General features: G+C 44.5%; 3 long non-coding RNA genes across 4 annotated transcripts; all 3 read left to right on the forward strand.

The window, feature by feature from the left end:
• Positions 1-2,256: 2,256 nt before the first annotated feature.
• On the forward strand, positions 2,257-3,588 carry LOC134622753 (uncharacterized). The gene is made up of 3 exons (XR_010573429.1): positions 2,257-2,506; positions 2,628-2,853; positions 3,047-3,588. It is a non-coding gene; the product is annotated as an uncharacterized LOC134622753 (long non-coding RNA).
• An 86-nt stretch (positions 3,589-3,674) lies between these two features.
• Positions 3,675-7,352, forward strand: LOC134622752 (uncharacterized). 2 transcript variants are annotated; one of them, XR_010093089.1, is made up of 4 exons: positions 3,675-4,476; positions 4,643-5,548; positions 6,602-6,706; positions 7,272-7,352. It is a non-coding gene; the product is annotated as an uncharacterized LOC134622752 (long non-coding RNA). The 2 variants fall into 2 exon arrangements; XR_010093088.1 differs by lacking the exon at positions 7,272-7,352 and having other exon boundaries at positions 3,677-4,476; positions 6,602-7,078.
• Positions 7,353-11,416: 4,064 nt separating this feature from the next.
• Positions 11,417-17,062, forward strand: LOC134622755 (uncharacterized). Its single transcript, XR_010093090.1, has 5 exons — positions 11,417-11,462; positions 13,553-13,678; positions 13,763-13,855; positions 14,576-14,677; positions 16,961-17,062. It is a non-coding gene; the product is annotated as an uncharacterized LOC134622755 (long non-coding RNA).
• The last annotated feature ends 449 nt before the right edge of the window (positions 17,063-17,511 follow it).

Genomic DNA, 17,511 nt, shown 5'->3' on the forward strand with positions numbered 1-17,511 from the left:
CAGTAAATACTCAAAAGACTCTCTTCTGGATGTCTGGAACCCCTTTTTGGAAACATTTTGCAAAAAGCCAGATTGGGCTAAACTAGATTCGTAAACTTTCATCAACTTTCAGCTTTTTGTGTATATGTATGTGTATATATATGTAGATGTGTGTATGTATGTGTATATGTATGTGTACACATATGTATATATACATATATTATGAAGGACATGTTTGTTTGAATTAATTGTTCTTTTTGTAACGCACCTGAGCCTGTTTGCGTCTTTTTTTTTTCTTTCTTTTTTTTAAATTTATTTTTATTTATTTATTTATTTTTTGCGGGGTTGCTGGGTGAGGTGGGTACCCCATCTAGCAACTCCATTGTCCTACTGGGGGACTTTAATGTGGTGGGGGCAATCCCTGAAACCAGAAGATAGACATTGGAGGTTCAGGGAGCAGCAGGTTGGAAGCGTCCTGTTAGGCTTGGTTATCTTCTGGCAGCTATCGACAGGATGAGTGTAACTCTTGCAGTAGCTGAAGCAAAAACTCAGCTGTACGAGGAGCTTGGTGAGGGAATGGAGCAAGACTTTTTGAGCTTGGTCCGTTTTGCCATCACTAATTCCTGGTGGGGTGGTTTGTTAATCGATGCTGGTTTTTGAGTAATTTCCTGCAGCTTGCGTGTGAAACATTGGGAATGAGAATCAGCACCTCCAAGTCTGAGGCTGTGGTTCAAAGCTGAAAACAGTGGAGCACCCACTCCAGGTCAAGGACCAGCTGGCGCCCAAGTTGGAGGCGTTTAAGTATCTGTGGGTGTTGTTCATGAGTGAGGACAGAGTGACAGACGGTGCTGTGGCTGCAGTGATGGGGCCGCTGTAAGAATGAACAGGGTTTAACATTAAAAGTGATGTTTTGGTCACAATATAGTGAGCTCTCCTCTTTTTAGTGTATAAAATCTGTTCTATGGATGAATGCAGACTTCACCTCAAAGGTTGAAGACACTCGTGAACATCCATATAAAAATCAGCGGTGCATCAGAAAGATCTCCCCTGTCCAAATTGTCTGCCAGTGCTCTGAAACACCAACAGACTTTGAGTCACAATAAACAGAAGAAACTCCTGATTGTTTGCTTCCTTTGTGCTGAAACGTGGAGAGTGCTGTGATTGTTAGGATGCCTGGGTCGTTGACCCAGGGTTTTGAGTTTATTATATTATTTATCATTTCTAGTCTTTGGTTTCTTTGTTAGAGTTCTGTCTTATGGTTTATGTCTCTGTGTTCTGTAGTTACTCTGTCTCCCCTGTCAGCTGTATCCCCTTGTCAGGTTTGCGTCTCTGTGTTATGTTTCCTGTTTTACTTTGAAAGTCCGTGTCTCATGTAAATGCGTCTGGTTTGCTTCCTTTCTCTCGTTAGGCCTGATTTGCCCCAGCTGTGTTTCCCTCCTGTTACCCTGATTGCTCCCTCTGTGTATTTAAGCCCTGTGTTTCTCTGTATCTGTGTCGCGATCTAGCCTTATCTAGCTGTGTGTTCTGTCGGTATAAGTTTATCTGGAAGTCTCAGTTTTGTTACCTTTTGGAGTTCAGCACTAAAGCTGTCTTTTGAGTTACTTTCTGTCTCTGGAGTCTGCACTTTGGGTCCTTTTCCTGCCTGCACACAGCCGTCACATAACACTGATAGGCTGACGAGGTGGCGCTGTATTGAAACTCAGGGTCTGGAAATGGCGTGCTGAAGGGTGACACATATGGTCAAACAGATTACGTCATGTGAAGACTGGAAACACGGAGGAGTAGACGTCGGGCCCACAGTGCAGGCTGTCACAGGCACACAGCACTTCATTCAAAGGCTGGATCTATAATGGTATTAGTGGATGCATTAGTCTGTGTGGCACTGCTAACGTTTTGTCTCTCAAACTCGACTCTGGTTAGAGGTGCGTGTGAGTACACAATATTTTTAAGCATGTTTTCATCCTCATAGGTGGCAGCTACGTGACATTTTGCCTTTAGATTGTCACTGTGGGAGTGGGTGTATAAATCCAGTTTGTGTGGAAACAGTGTGGATGTTTGAGGACTATTTATATGACTACATTTAACAAATGTGACGATGTGTAGCACTTGGCCAATAGTAAAGGGTGGATTCTCTAAAATAACACTGTCAATAGTTTTTATTGTTAACAATTTGCACTTGTTCTTTGGAGAACTTGTAATTCAGTTTTATTCATACAGCAACAAATCACAACAACAGTCGCCTCAAGGTGCTTTATATTGTACAGTATATCCTATAATAATACAGAGAAAAATTGGTTGGGGTGAGAGAAGGAAGACAACAGGTCTTGTGTGGATTCTTAGTTTGTCGTCGTTGTAACAGACTGACTCAGTGGTTTGTTGGGACCATTATTGAATCAGAGCTGGGACACTGACCCGTCCATTGCAGGAGCAGCCCTCACCCGTACGTCACAGCCCTGGAGAACAGAGCGGACTGCTGGCCGGCTCTGCTGTTCGAGATCGATGACTTTATCCAGAAAGCTGTTGACAGGTAAGTCCTACTGGTTCTATCGTAGCCTGTTATGTTGTTCATTACTTTGAAGACACTTGGACGTTATGAGATGATATATTTTCAGAGATTCTTATGACTCCAGTGTGTGCGTACGTTACAGAGATAAAGCGGCTTATATCACCATGCTGGCCCCCTTCCTTCGGTACCTATACTGCCAACCTCACAGGCAACCCGAGCACGCGCTGCTTCGACAGAGTCTTCTTAGGGCGATGCTGCCCATTCAGGGAGGATCCAGGTCCGCCCCCCAGAACAAGGAGCAGGAAACGCTGTCCCCAGTGTCTGACAGGCTGCTGCTCTGTCTTTGTCAGCTGGTTCCACACATGCAGGTAACACACTGAAGTTATGTTAGGTAACTGTACAAAGACACGGTCAACATGTTTCCACTCTGTATGTTACAGTCCACCATCGTTCATTTACATGTGTCTCTCTTACACATTTGCATACGCTCAGATTGACAGGAAGTAACTAATACAGAGAGCAGGATGGAGCTACGTCAGCCTCTCCTCTCTGTCCCTGCAGGTGGACAGCGTGGAGGCAGTCCTGGAGCTGTGTGCATTTGTGGGTGCTCTGCTCCAACATCTAACTGGGACCTCTGGAGACCAGTGGAAACCAGAGAAAGCGGCGCTGGCTCTGCAGCTGCTGTGTGTGTGTCGGCGATGCCTCGAGTTAAACGGAGACTGCAGACCGATAATCGGCTTAATACAGCAGCTGGTTCCAGCCTGTCAGGTGATCACTGTAAACAATCAGACACCAGCAAAAATCAAGAAGCCACACTGCTGTGCTAGTTAACGTGAGCGAGTCTAAGTATGGAAGTAAACAAAAGTGATGGTTTTTGTTTTACGTGTGCAAATATCTCTGCTCCAAACCTGAGCCTGGACTCACAGCAGCTGGTTATTTGGCATTAATGCTGATCAGCTTCTTCACTCACTGCAGCGGGCTGACATGGACATGCACACATGTGAATATCTGACACTCAAAGACACTTTGTAGAAATGTAGCATTTTTGGTTCAGTGTTTCATAAAAGCCTTGTTACTACCAGGGAGAGCACACCTGAGTTTAAGGCCTGAACAGGTGTGAAACCTTTTGTCCTCCATGATGGCTGAAAATCAAAGCGGGTCTCACTTTAGCCCGCTCACGCTGCCCGTCTCTCTGTGTACCTGGCCGTGACCTGTGAAAAATTAGTTTAGACTAATTTTCACTGAAGCCATCAGAACTATGAACACGTGTGGAAGAAGTAACTCAGAACATGTTTTAGATTCTTCACCCTTTGCTTTGATCGCTGCTCTGTGTCCTCTGGATGAGCTCCATGATGGGTCAACTGAAGTGGTTTGTTCACAGTGATGCTGAGCACTTGTTGGTCTCTGCGCTCCATCTCATCCAAACAGCTGATTATTGAAAGCTGACTGAAACTCTTCATCACAGAAACAGCTGTAGTGACGGTTAGAGATCTTCTTACGTAGGGATTAAATGAACTGCTCTGCAGTGGTGATTGGTTCATGTAAATACAGAGTCTTCTTCACACACTGTCTCCATGCTGGGACCAACTCTGTTTACACGTTTCACCTTATTATCATCATTCACATCCTGCAGTTGGAGCCTCTCTGAGAGGAAGCCTGACCATCGGTCCTGTCCACGCTTACAAAACCAAACATGCTGACTTATTTATTAGCTGTCAGTCTGCTGGTGATGTCAGTGAATGGAACAAGATGCCTTCTGGCCTATAGAGAGGTTTACACATGTGGGTCAAATGTCCCCCATTGTGAACCTTGTCAGTACTGTAATGTGTAAGCCCTCGGGCCTCTGTGGCCTGGAGCCTGCGGCCTGTATTGACCTGTTGGCATCGCTGTTTGTTTTCTGTAGGAGTTGCTGTTGGATGAGCTGGTGATGGGCGTGGCCTTGCTCTTGTTGGAAGCCCCTTCAGATCAGCTGACCAGCCTTCTCAGACTTGGTAAAGTGATTATTTTGGACAAAGCTCTGCTGGCTTTAGCTTCCTTTAAGAGACTCTGAAGCAGTGAAAGAATTAGTGGGAACAAAACTAGGTTCTGTGTGCAGGTCATGGTTGGAACCTCACAGAGCTTTGTGTCCTACATGAGATATTCTTTCTCTTAACACAGCACTGAGTTTGGTCCCTGAACAAGCGGAGGCGTCGCCCTGGTTGAGTCCGGTCCTGATTCTCCCCGTGTTGCAGCTCCTGTCCTGCTTGGGTCTCACTGAGCCGCTGTCTGACCAGAACACACACAGCACCAACCACAGGCTGGCTCACAGCCTGCTGCGCAGCATTGGCAGGCCCGCAGATCAACCCCGGCAGGTAGCCCGGCAGGTAGCCCGGCAGGTAGCCCGGCAGGTAGCCCGGCAGGTAGCCCGGCAGGTAGCCCGGCAGGTAGCCCGGCAGGTAGCCCGGCAGGTAGCCCGGGCCTGCTTCTCACATTCAGTTTTTGGAGTCTGGAGAACAAGTTCTTTCTTTGAGGTGTAGCCACGTTACAATAGTGCAGGTAGGTGTTAGGTGGTAGGTATTAGAGCATTAGACCATAGACGACATCCATCCAAAAATACTGTTTCCCTCTCAGTGTCATAGCAACAGGGCTTTACCATTCTGTACCATGGCCTCTTCTTCAGGGTCAGCATCCAGTCTCTGGAGTGTTGTTCCTCTGGGATGCTTTGCTTGATCCTTAAATTCCACTTCATTAACATTCATGGTGCATCTGTAGCTTTGCTCTTTGTTCTTTATCATTTGTTTCTCATGAATCTGTCTCCCTCAGCCTGCCCCATCACTGCCTCTGTCTCTGAGTTCCTGGTATAGTGAGCTCAGCGTGTCTTTGTCGGTACTGCGCAAAGTGGCCAACAATCCAGCAGCAGCGACCGATTGGCTGTTGGCGGTCAGCTCCGCCCTGTCGTCCAGCCAGCGCCTGTCCTCCTCTCTTGTCCTGATTGTGACTTATCTCATCATCACGGGTCAGGAAAACATCTGCCAGCTGGCTTTGAAAGCAAGCCAGGCTGTCGCTGCTGCCGACCCCTGCCAGGTAGATAACCGAAACAACTGGTTCTCTTAAATCTGTGGACTGAATATAAAGTAATGCATGTTCCCTCTGACATGTAGATATGTTGTATGTAAGGGAGCTGGCTTGTGTTTGTCTTTCTAAGTAAACACATGTTGATAACCTGGTGTTTTGGCACCAACACATGACTTTGAAATGGTTCAGATCAGCAGGAAGATAAAAGCTGTCACTGCTGTGTGATTGCTGCTAATCTGCTGCCGTATAAAGGGAGTGGTTAGGGAGTGCTGTAAGGGGACAGACTTCCCTCTGGACTTGTGTTGGAGTCACTAGCTCCAGATGAAGTGTGAAGTTTACCCCTCATTACTCAAGCGTCCCCAGAGGATTCACCTTCTGCTCTAATTGCTCCCAGAGTGCTGCACACACTGGTGTTTGGATGCACTGGTTGAAGGTTGTTGGCATATTTGAGTCCTCTGGAGATCTCTGCTCGCTCGTACTTGTCATCTTAAATCTGCCTACGTGCAGCAGCAGGTCTTTGTTACAGGAAAAAGCCAGAAACTAACCACTATGAAACCTTAGATGATGATTTACTGCAGTGATGTTGATTCAAAGTGATGTTTTTGACTCGACAGCATTAAACGTGTCATCTCTCAGCTTTATTTTCTTTGCCCCTCCCTCTCGCTCTCGGGCCGGTGAAGCGGTCGCTCTGCAACAGTTAAGGCTCGGTGTGCCATTAGGTGTGAGGTGGTAATTAAGAGCTGTGACACAGCAGCGTGGTGTATCTAAGGACCGTGATGCTGTCTCACTGTTTCCTTATTTGTAACCTGTCTCATACTAAAGTGTCAGGACTTCATGTGTGATCTATGAAGCTTTAACTGACTGCAGAGTACAAGATGGGCACAACACATTTAGTATCACAAGGACAGACTCAGCCCTGCTTTATCTGTTTATGCTGAACATGCTGTGAAGCTGTCAGTTTGTGTACACGTACAGGTCGATGATGCAGCCTCTGTAAGGTCTGACAAAGTGCATTTAATGTTTGGTTGGTGTGTTTGCTGATGTGGGCGTTTCCCTCTGCAGGTCCCGCCCCTCGTGCTGCTTCTTTTGTTCAAACTGACCAAAGAAAAGAATCCCGTCCTGGCTCACGCTGTTCTCACAAGCCTGCCAAACCTCGGCACTCATAAGGTACGCAGCACGACTAAGAAGAACCTGTACTGACTGTGAGCGTCTGGAGACGGGGCTGGAACATAAGCAGCACCTTTCTACTTCATCTGAGCGCTCACAGTGTGTTTTAGTCCATCATACACACAGATGAGCTTTTATCTGTGTGGGTCATCCAGGTCATGTAGTCTGAGGAGCTTTTCTTCATCCAGGAGGCTTCTAGAGGTTAAAAACCAGTGACCCGCGTGTCCCAAATACCAGCCTGTGAGCACAATCCACCAATAACAGTGAATAACTGAAATGTTCCCCTCTCCATGTTTAGCACTTTGACAAAGGAACAAAGAGAAATTCCCGCGTCTTCCACACAGTTTTCTCTTTGTGAACACGGACAGTGTTTCTTGTACCCAGTTTGTAGGAGCTGGGATTGGACTCCACCACAGCTCTGTGTGGGATAGATGCAGTGCTCTGTAGTATAAAGCACTCTGTCAGTGAGCTGGACTCTCCATCGTCTAACATCTGCCTTCTTCAGCTGTAACCGTGTGTTTCTCTTGTAAACTTGGCTCTGATCATCTGTGCTGTAATATTCCAGCTTTGCTTCCCGATCGTTCTGCACATGCTGGCCGGCTCCCCCAAGCTGAGAGCAGTGGGACTGCGCCTTATGACCGCTCTGTGGAAGAAACAGGTTTGCAATAATAACGCATTACTATAAATGTCATATTCATGTGTTCAAAGCTTCTTTTTGTCTGTGATTGTGGTGCTGCTTTGGTCACGTCTGTAAGGACCGGGTCTACCCAGAGCTGCAGCGTCTAATGAGCCAGCAGGACGGTGCTGGGGAGGGACGCCCAGTGGGAGCAGATCCTGGCCAGGGCCGCCTGTGTCAGGGACATCTGCAGAGGAGAGGTGGGTCCTCCCGTACTTACAGAAACAGTGGGCACGTCCTACATTCACTGGTTCATTCATTCAGTGGACTTTGCATGCACAGTGCAGACAGTGAGCTTCCAGGATTATTCATCTTCCCTTCTAATGAGGAATAATCACTGACTGGACTCTTCATAGATGTTTCTGCTCAACAAGCTGATAAAAGTTCAGAAAAATAGAAATATTTGTTTTTTTCAGTCACATCACATCTGACGGACTTGTTAAGATAAATGAATGCACTTTGTAGCTTTGCAGTGATGAAGCCTCAGCTCAACGCTCCACTGAGTCCCTGTTTCTCCAAAAATCAGCAGGAGTCCAGTTTGAAATATTTACGAACAAATGTCCAGAGCAGCTACACGTGACTGAATCCAGAATGATCCAAGTCTGACAAAGTTCAGTTCAAACAGAGAGACTGAGAGGCAGCTAACTTCCTGTCTCTGCCAGACTATCAAAATAAAAGTATACATTTAAAGCAAAAGAAATCAAACTATTATTGTGTCAGTCTGTAAGCATTGCTTCCCATATAATACAACTCTAAGCAAGTGAGCCATAACTTTATAGTTTTAACCTTTAACTCAAACTATGTTGATCATATAAACTCCACAAACTGCATCCAGGCTCCTGCACACGTCCTTTACATGTTAGCTGTTAGCTAATGCTGGTCAGTTTTTGTGAACTGGCCTTTATGTGTGTTGATGAAATAAAACGATTATTTTATTTGATGATTTCCTTTGTTCTAACCAGCTGGTGCACACTATTCATCGTCCCGGGGCCTGTTACACCTGCTAACATGTACATGCAGCTTTTTTAGCCAGCATTAGTGAAAACCTGGGAAACCCTCTGGATGGATGCTACAGTACAAATTTAGCAAATCATTGAGCTGTTTCGTTGTTTTCACAAATGCTTATGTTTGCTTTTATTGTAAAACATTTGCAGCCATAAGAGTTTGCAATGATAAGAAGCTGTGTTTGCATTTACTTAAACGTGTCCTGGCACTTTTAATGCTTTTTTTTTCTTTAATAAAAATGGTAACAAAATGAGAAGAAACACATTTTCCACTTTGTTCACGCTGATGTGTGTGTTAACCAGGCCTTACCAGCATGCAGGGGACATGGTGGCTGCCATTTCACTCACTTTAAAACAGTGCAACAGAGCAGACCTGGCAACCCCGGCTGCTCTCGTCCTGCAGGGACTACAGGAGCTGTGTCGAGCAGAGGTACCTCGTCTGTCTCCATTTGTCTCTTTAAATTCAGGAATCTTCATGTTTCTGGGTCATAACGTTTGAATCTTTTCCAAAGTTCTGGTCTTAAAGTAAATCTTTCTTTCTCAGGTGGTGGATATTATCTCAGCATGGAGAACTGTTTGGCCTGAGCTCAGCTGTCACTCACAGCCAGGAGTGGTTCAAGCCATCGCTGAGCTTTTGGCTCTGGTGCCTCAGCTCACAGTTAAATCAGAGCAGTACGAGGTGCGTCGTAACGTTCATGTTCCTCTGTGTTGAGGAGCTAACAGAGTGACACAGGAACTCCACCAGGTTATGTTTTTCTCTGTGGTTCTGTCTGTAAACAGGACTCTCAGCAGCTGTTTGTATATTCTAAGCTTACTGTAGAGTCACATCTCTACATCACTGTGTTTGGTAGCTAAAGTTAGCACATCAATGTAAAGTTGGGTAGAAGCACAAAGTACAGACGTGTGAGGGTCCAGTCCTCAGAGTCCTGCTCTGGTTGGACTTCACAGTAACTAATAAATGGATCAGCGAGTGTGAGCATCTTTTTAAAAACACAAGTTTTGCTAATTTGTTGCTCTGGAGGATGCAGCCACAGGACCTGTGCAGCACCTTGCAGTCACTGAGTCAGCCACAAATTTCTCTGCTGTGTGAACTTAAGCTTAGTGAAAATCAGTGAATGTAAAATGAAACCAATTGCTAAACCTCCTTAGGAAACTCAGCTCCTTTGGAGTCAGCACACCCATCATGATGACTTTTTACTACGCCTTCCTGGAAAGCATCATGACCTTCTCCATCACCTGCTGGTTCCACTCCCTCAGCCTTCATACAGGAACAGACTGCAGCATCAGTGTGCTCTAAAATCATTGGCCTGCCTGTCAGAACTCTGGCTCAGGTTTTCATCAACAGGCCCTCAGACAGGCAGCCAAAATCATCAATGACCCCTCTCACATTCTTCACCGCGCATTTCAATGGCTCCCCTCTGGGCGACGCCTCCGCTGCATTTCCTGCAGGACTGAGAGGAGGAGGAGCGCCACCTTTGTCCCCAAAGCCACTCTGCTTTTTAACTCCAGCCGATAAGAACATTTCACCAGAAACATAAACTACACTCTTTTTATACTACCAACACTTTACTCCCTTTTAGTCACTTACAGTTATTTATTCACCTTCAGTCACTTTAATTTTAAAACTGTAATTTTAAAACTGTATATTCTGTGTATTTATTATCTCACTCTTATTGTGCTTATCTTCAATGTCATGCTGCTCTGTTGTATGTTTATTGCCCCTTGAGGATAAAGTCTCTCTGATTCTGATCTTGTTTTTTTTTATATTGGTAGTTTGATAGGTTTTGTATTTGTATTCTTTTACATCATATTAAAATGTATAAATATATAGATTTAAATATATTTGTGTATTCATGTCTGGATTGTGTTTGGTTTTCTTTTATTTATTTCTGCAGTGGTTGTGGTGTATCACCATTTAGATTGTCTTTTTTCTCCCATTATTGTAATTGTGTATAAAGTTTGATTTGAATGAAATTTACACTCCAGTGCTTTCAGTGTTGCTGTGTTGAGTGTTTGCATGTTTAACATTTGTATGGAAGACACAGAAAGACGTTTGGCTAAAGAAATCTGTGCTAGAGTGACTTTAAAAAATAAATAAACAGAATGTAAATAATGTTTAGTATTTGAGATGGAAGCTGTTTCTACAGGATCCTGATGGACACTCAAAGCTTTTAGAAAATGTTCTCATTAGTTGGTTGCAGCAGAATATCAATCGATGTGAACCAAAACAACAAAAGTGCACAAGTGATGTGTGAGACTACAAATTATAGAGTCAGAACTGCTGATTTCATTACTCTTAACTTTTAAAGGCAGGTTTTGTATCTGAGAGCAGGGACACTTGCTGTGTTCAGTGTGACTCGTCTCTGCAGAAGGTCAGGGCTCTGATAGTTACAGTTAGTGGGTGACTTACTGGGCAGGTGGATCCTGAGTGTCTTTTGGAGTCAGGGTTCATTATGGTCCTGGTTGCTACTGGAAATAAAGAAACAAAAGGAGGGTGTGTTGTTCAGGAAGTACAGACTGTAGCTCAGCAGGTAGAATTACTAACTGGAAGGTTGGAGGCTTGATCCCTGGCTGCTCCAGTCTGCACGCCACGGTATCCTTGGCAAGATATGGAACCCCGACTTCCTCTCTGATGCATCCATCATAGTGTCATTGTTAGAAAAAGAAGTGCTTGTGTGAATGAAGCACGCTGTATAAAATGCTTTGACTGCTCATATAGAAAAGCAGCTTATAAGAACTGGTTCATTTTCCAGATAATTCCACTATTAAGACAACAGACATGTGGGAGGCTTTCTCCTGAGAGTCACACTGAAAGTCTTGCTGCTCCTCCACAAAATGACACAGCTCAGCTAAACACAACTCAAACTAATCTACACTATTTTTCTTTATTACGCAGCATTTTTATAACTATTTCCAGATGTTTCTAAAGATGAAAACAGAATTAAACTCCAGCCTGATCCGTTCTGCGGTTCCTGACTCTGAACGTCCCTCAAACGCCTCTCTGATCGTTTCCTTGCGTCGCTTTTACTTTCGCTTTCGTGAATATTGTGGCGCAGTTGATCGTCTCCATGTTAAGGTAACGTTTAGCAGTCTGTACTGTTTCCTGGCTAACATCAGCTGTGTGCAGCTTAGTTTCAGCATAAATCTGCTTCGTTTTATGTGAGATCAGAGTCTGGGAACGAGACAGAAACAGTTAGTTGATGATCAGCAGCTGAACTCAGAGTCGATGTTACTATGGATCCACTGACTGGTGACTGTCGGCAGCTTCTCCTGCCTCCATCAGTCTGTTATGGAAGCCGCCACAAAAAGGATCCATTCTCGAAATCTCGAGTTAGTTCTGCCAATCAGTAATCTACGTACAATGCGCTCTCAAAACCACATCGCAACAAATCGGCGCTTTCAGAGTACGTTTGCTGATATTAACGCCACGTGATTAAGCTGATAACAGAAGGATTTCATCATTTCTGAGCCACACAGACAATAATCAGCAATTTCTGCATTTATGACTGGCTGTAATACTGGTATCTTAGCTGTAGCATTTGTAGCTGAGGGCTTCAGCTTCCGGGTAACAAGGAAATTACGTCATTCACGTAAATTACTGATTAACAGTTTTCTCAAAATTCCAAGTTAATAACTCGAAATTTCGAGTTATGGATCCTTTTTTTAGTGACGGAAAACTGCTGTTCACAAACGCTGTCCATCTAATCTGACTGAGCTGGAGCTATTTTTGCAAAGAAGAATGGGCAGAGGATTTCAGTCTCTAGATGTGCAAAGCTGGTAGAGACATACCCTAAAACAGTGGTTCCCAAACTTTTTTTGCCAGGCCCCCCTTTTTTACAAGAAAAATGTTCGCGCCCCCATCACCTTTTTTCACGTCACGCTGTGCGCCACGTTATTGTTTACATGAGATGAATTGCAGAATGGCAGATAGAGACAAAATACTGTTAATCTGACTATCTTCAGGTTTTACACGCTTACATATATACACGCAGTTACTGTCCCTCCATTTAGAAAGGCAGAGGCGTCACGGTGTAATTATTTTACGTGTAGTTGTTTTTTTTCCTGTGTAATAATTTTCAACATTGCTATCAATACATTTTTCAAAAATGTCTCTCTGTGCAAAATGGGTTTAAACACATAAACAGCTGTGGGATACTGTTTGTCCCTGATTTGAACAGGGGGAACAAATTACGGCAGGATCAGCCTGATATTATTTGTATCCCGCTGTAACTTTACTGTATAAAGAGCTAACATCATGTTAGCTCTTGATTTTTAGTTCACAAACACTTCTTGTAATAACTAACTACTCCTGACATTAAACGTCAGGAGTAGTTAGTTATTACAAGAAGTGTTTGTGAACTAAAAATCAAGAATGTGGGATACTGTTTGTCCGTGATTTGGAGAGCACAGCGCTGCTCCCGACGCAGGGAAACTAATTTTGCAGGGGAGACCTACCTTGGCACTTGTGCAGGTGAAGCCAAAGGGCAGATATGCTTCACCATATTTTCTAGTCTTGCTTGGAAGGAAGTTGGTTTGGAAACATATTTGGCGATGCTTCATCTCCTGCTTTGCGTTTGTGTGGGAGCCCCGTCAAAACCTGTCCACAGTGTCCAAGCGCTCTTTTTTTTTTTTCTTTTCATACCGCGCCCCCCTGCAATGGCCTCTGCGCCCCCCCCCTAGGGGGCGGGCCCCACACTTTGGGACACCTCTGCCCTAAAAGACTGGCAGCTGTAACTGCAGCAAACTACAAAGTAGTGACTCAGGCGGCTGAATATTTACGCACACCCCACTTTGCAGTTATTTATTTGTAAAAAATGTTTGGAATCATGTATGATTTTCGTTCCACTTCTCACGTGTACCACCACTTTGTATTGGTCTTTCACGTGGAATTCCAATAACATTGAATCATGTTTGTGGCTGTAATGTGACAAAATGTGGGAAAGTTCAAGGGGGCCAAATACTTTTGCAAGCCACTGTAAGGTTGGAAACCTGCAGTCGCTGAGACTGAAGGAGTTACCTGGATGAGTCAGAAACGTTTCTCCCACTGAAAACATCCAGATGAACAGAATCAACTTTTACGGATTAAAACGTGTCCTGAATTAATCAGTGGGTGCTGAGTGGGGTCAGTCAGTGTGTGTGCTGGGCTGATTTGTGTTTCCTCTGCAGGTGAAGGTAGAAAGTGTGTGTGAGCTGAATTGAGCAGCATGGATCAGTGTGAGGACAGAGAGGAGGGAGTCCCTCCCTCTAAAAGCACTCTGTGTGGGAACATGAGAGCCAGACCAAAGCTCAGAGGTGAGATGACCATCTCTAACTGTCCATGACTCTTCTCCATGTCACAGCTCAGCACTCACATCACTGCTCCATCATTATTCACAGGAACCAGCCTGGACCTCCACCCAGCTCTGTGTCCTGTAAGAGTGACACGTCTAAAGGTCTTGGTATTGATTTTAAAGTCTCTGCTGCAGAGAGGTGAGCTGTTAGTAACAAGAACTCTCTGATTTAAATGATTTTGATGTTTCCTGGTTTCTAAAATGCATCTCTGTGGGAGAGCAGTGTCTCCAAGGACACACAGGCTCAGCTGTAATTTATTTATTTTGTATTTTATTCAAAGGTGTAAATTTAGACCTCACACATCTGGATCCTAAACTATGATAGAAACAGCTGCTAGCAGTGGGTAGTTTGACTTTGATACGCTGCTTTAGAAAGCAAACAAAGGTTTGTGCAGCTCCTCTTCAGAAAAGTGTTCAGAGAGCAGCTGCTGTATCAGACAAAGGCTCGTCGTGTGAGCCCAGATGTGTGTAACAGCTGGATGAAGGAGAACCATCACAGTCACGTCTCCATCCCGCCTTTATTAATGAACTTCCTGTTGCTTGCAGATGACAGGAACACAAAGTGTTTGTGCCACGTGATGCTGCAGGATTTGTTAACATGTCCATGATGGTAACATCTCCTCGTCTAACTGCAAACACATGAGCGCTCCTAACGGCAGCTATCACAGCCACACAGGCAGACTGTTTCTCACTCTTGCATTCAGGGACATTTGTTTTCCTGTAAAAAACTGAACTCTAATCTAAGAGGACTGTTACTGACAGGAAACAGCTGCATTATCTGCAGTCTGTGTGATCACAGCTGCTTCAATCACTTTATCAGAGAATTGATCATTGAATAAAACATGGTTTGTGTCTGCAGAGGTCAGAGGTCACAGTCTGCAGGATCCAGCTGTCCGTCTGTGAGGAGTGACCGGTCCAAACATCACCCTCCAGACTTCAGTGCTGAACCTGGACCAACGAGGTCAGAGAACTGTGATGACTCCTTTACATGTTTGTGTTTTCCTGGATAAATATGACCAAAGATTCATTAAAAAGATAAAAATATTAGACTTTGTCCTGTAGCGCTGTGTGGCAGGCAGGATTGGACCCAAACACAACAGAATGAAGTCAAAGAGGCAGCTTTATTTCAGCTGTGAACATGCAAACAGCAGAAATAAGGAAACATAACTGTAGGTTTGCAGTGAATGAAGCCTCAGCTCGACGCTCCACTTTGTCCCTCTTTTCCTTCTCCAAACAGCCACATCAGGAGTCTTTGATGGAGTTTTAAATATTTCATTACAAATGTCCAAAGATGGGTTCAGGATACCTGAATCCACAATTATTAAAGCTAAAATAGTTCACAGGGTTTGGACTTTGTTAGGTGACAAGAGAACATCAAAGTGTTTTTATCTTTAAACAGTATTTTAATCACTTCAGTTGATCTCACAGCCCTGTTTGTTATTTTACCAGAGCTCTTATGTTTCACTCAGTGCTCCCACCAAACACCTTGGAGGACACGTTAGTGTGATTTAGATTTCATTGGTGTAAACACCAGTCACACAAGCTAACCCATGGAGGCAGCAGCAGCTTTGTGTTTGGTAAAGTCTGTTGGCTTAAACTAAGAGAGTTTAGTTTGTTAGCACAAAGAGCTGTCAGCTAAAGCCCCGAATGCACTTTGAATACAGATGAACTGAGAAAAACACTTTAAATACAGCAAACAGTCAAACTGACAACATCTTTTTCTGCTGATCATCCACAGCAGTACGTTTAGCATTCATGCTAGCAGCAGGCTATGACTGTCCACTCAGCACCAACACAGGTAGGAGTGAGCAGTGATGAAGCAGGACTGTGGGCAAGTTTGAGCTACAATTCCTATTGGCTTCTCAGTTTCTCCAAAGAAAAGGGGAAAAATTCTTGTTGTTGTGAAGATGTGAGTTGGTCCTGTTGTCGTGGGGCTGGAAGGATGCTGGCAGTGAGAGGCTTTTCATACAGTGTTCAGTAACAGAATGAGAAGAAAGCCACTGCACATGAAACAAGGTGCTCGTAGTGTTTGTTTACTGTGTTTGTGCCACAATGTCAGATCAGTTGTAGATTCACATGCAGACTTGTCCAGTGAAACCAATGCAAGTACTGCAGTACAGAGCAAAGACTAAGCCAGGAGAGCTCTCCAACTTTCTGAAGTATCAGGATATTTGAGTGATAAGAAAAAGTGGATCATGCAACAATGTCCCTCAGCACACAAAACAATCAAAGCAGAATAAATATAATGTTTTAGATCAAACACTTACAGGGACCTGAAGAGAGAGAACCAACAAAATGTCATGGCTAACAGAGGAACTCAAGCACAGACTGAGTTCTCACAGACAAAAAGGTGACAGTTTATTTACCAAAGGGTGAACCACAGTGCTCTATATATGTACAGTGAGTTGGGGAGGGGGTCCAGGGCTCCAGGGGAAAAGAGGGAAGGGAGTCCACACTCACTCCTCTTCAGTCACTCTTGTCCTGCTCTCCACTCACACAGCCACACACGGGAGTCACAGGTAAGCGTCTGTAACCAGGTCCGGGGAAATATATACTCAAAGTTATACACAAAGTTAACCCAACTGGTGAATTTAGAGAGATTTCTTAGCAATGAGCTGAGATCATGAACACAGGAGGGTCAATGTCCCAGCGACCAACTGCTCGATGCCGCAGCGTTAAATGGTTCCCGGTAAGCCCAGGTGAATCAGCAACAGGTGGTGTAATCATCATAACTGTGTGGACCAAGAGCGAGAGGCCATTACAAGCTCCACCCAGGAAGGCAAAACGCTAGCAGGAGAGAGCAAAACATAAAACCTGAAAAGCCATCATGAGCCAGTCAGAGAGACACAGAGTTTTATACTAGAAGAGAAACCTGCTCATCTTCATCGTGTTTATTTAAATAGAGAAAATCAGAAGTCTCTGTGTGTCAGACCACGGCTCTACACGGACACTTCTAAGCTGCTTCAGAGTGAACTGACCCAGATAATCTGCACACAGCGGCTGTAAAACAGTGAAACTCATAACTGTCTCTCTCTGATGGAAAGCTTTTATTGTGAAGTCAGGAAGTCTGCAGGAAGTGTTGAGTTTGTATTCATCACTCAGTGTTTAATAAGACAGTCAGACAGGAAGAGCAGCTCATTAGTGCTGATGAAATCAAAGGAACTGTGAGGAACTGCAGTTTGGTCAACTCTGGATGTTTTTCACTGACAGTAAATGTTTTTAGTGATAAAGAAATGTGTCACAGAGGGAGGAAGAGGAAGAGGAGTGGTGTTTGTGAGGAGGAGCAGCCGTCCTGCTGTGCTTTGTGTCAGGGACGTCCTGAAGGATCCAGTCTCTACCAGCTGTGGACACTGGTTCTGCAGACAGTGCATCTCCTCATACTGGGACCAGTCTGCTCATCAGGAGACTCCTCCTGTCCCCAGTGTGGAGAAAGATCCAGAAGCAGAGCTGGACTGCAGACAGCCAGTCAGAGCAGCTGTGTACAAAGTAAGACTGAACATCTGTCTGCTGATGGACTCATTTCTGAAAACTGGACTTCTTGTGTTGTTCAGACATTGAAGAGTTTTCTTTCTCTTTAGTCTCATTGTTTTTCTTTCTTTCAGCAGATGTTGGTCTGCAGGAGGTTTTAGATGAACATAAGATCAGTCTGAGGAGGAGATGTGAACGTGTGACTGAAGGAAGTGATGAAACAGGAAGTAGAACCTCCTCAACAGGATCTACACTGAGCTCTACATCACAGAGGGACAGAGTGAAGAGGTTCATACCCAACATGAGGTGAGGCAGCTGGAGACAGCT

The sequence above is a fragment of the Pelmatolapia mariae genome, unplaced genomic scaffold, assembly GCF_036321145.2.
Source record: "Pelmatolapia mariae isolate MD_Pm_ZW unplaced genomic scaffold, Pm_UMD_F_2 NODE_ptg000192l+_length_24759_cov_1, whole genome shotgun sequence".
In the NCBI taxonomy this organism is placed as follows: Eukaryota; Metazoa; Chordata; class Actinopteri; order Cichliformes; family Cichlidae; genus Pelmatolapia; species Pelmatolapia mariae.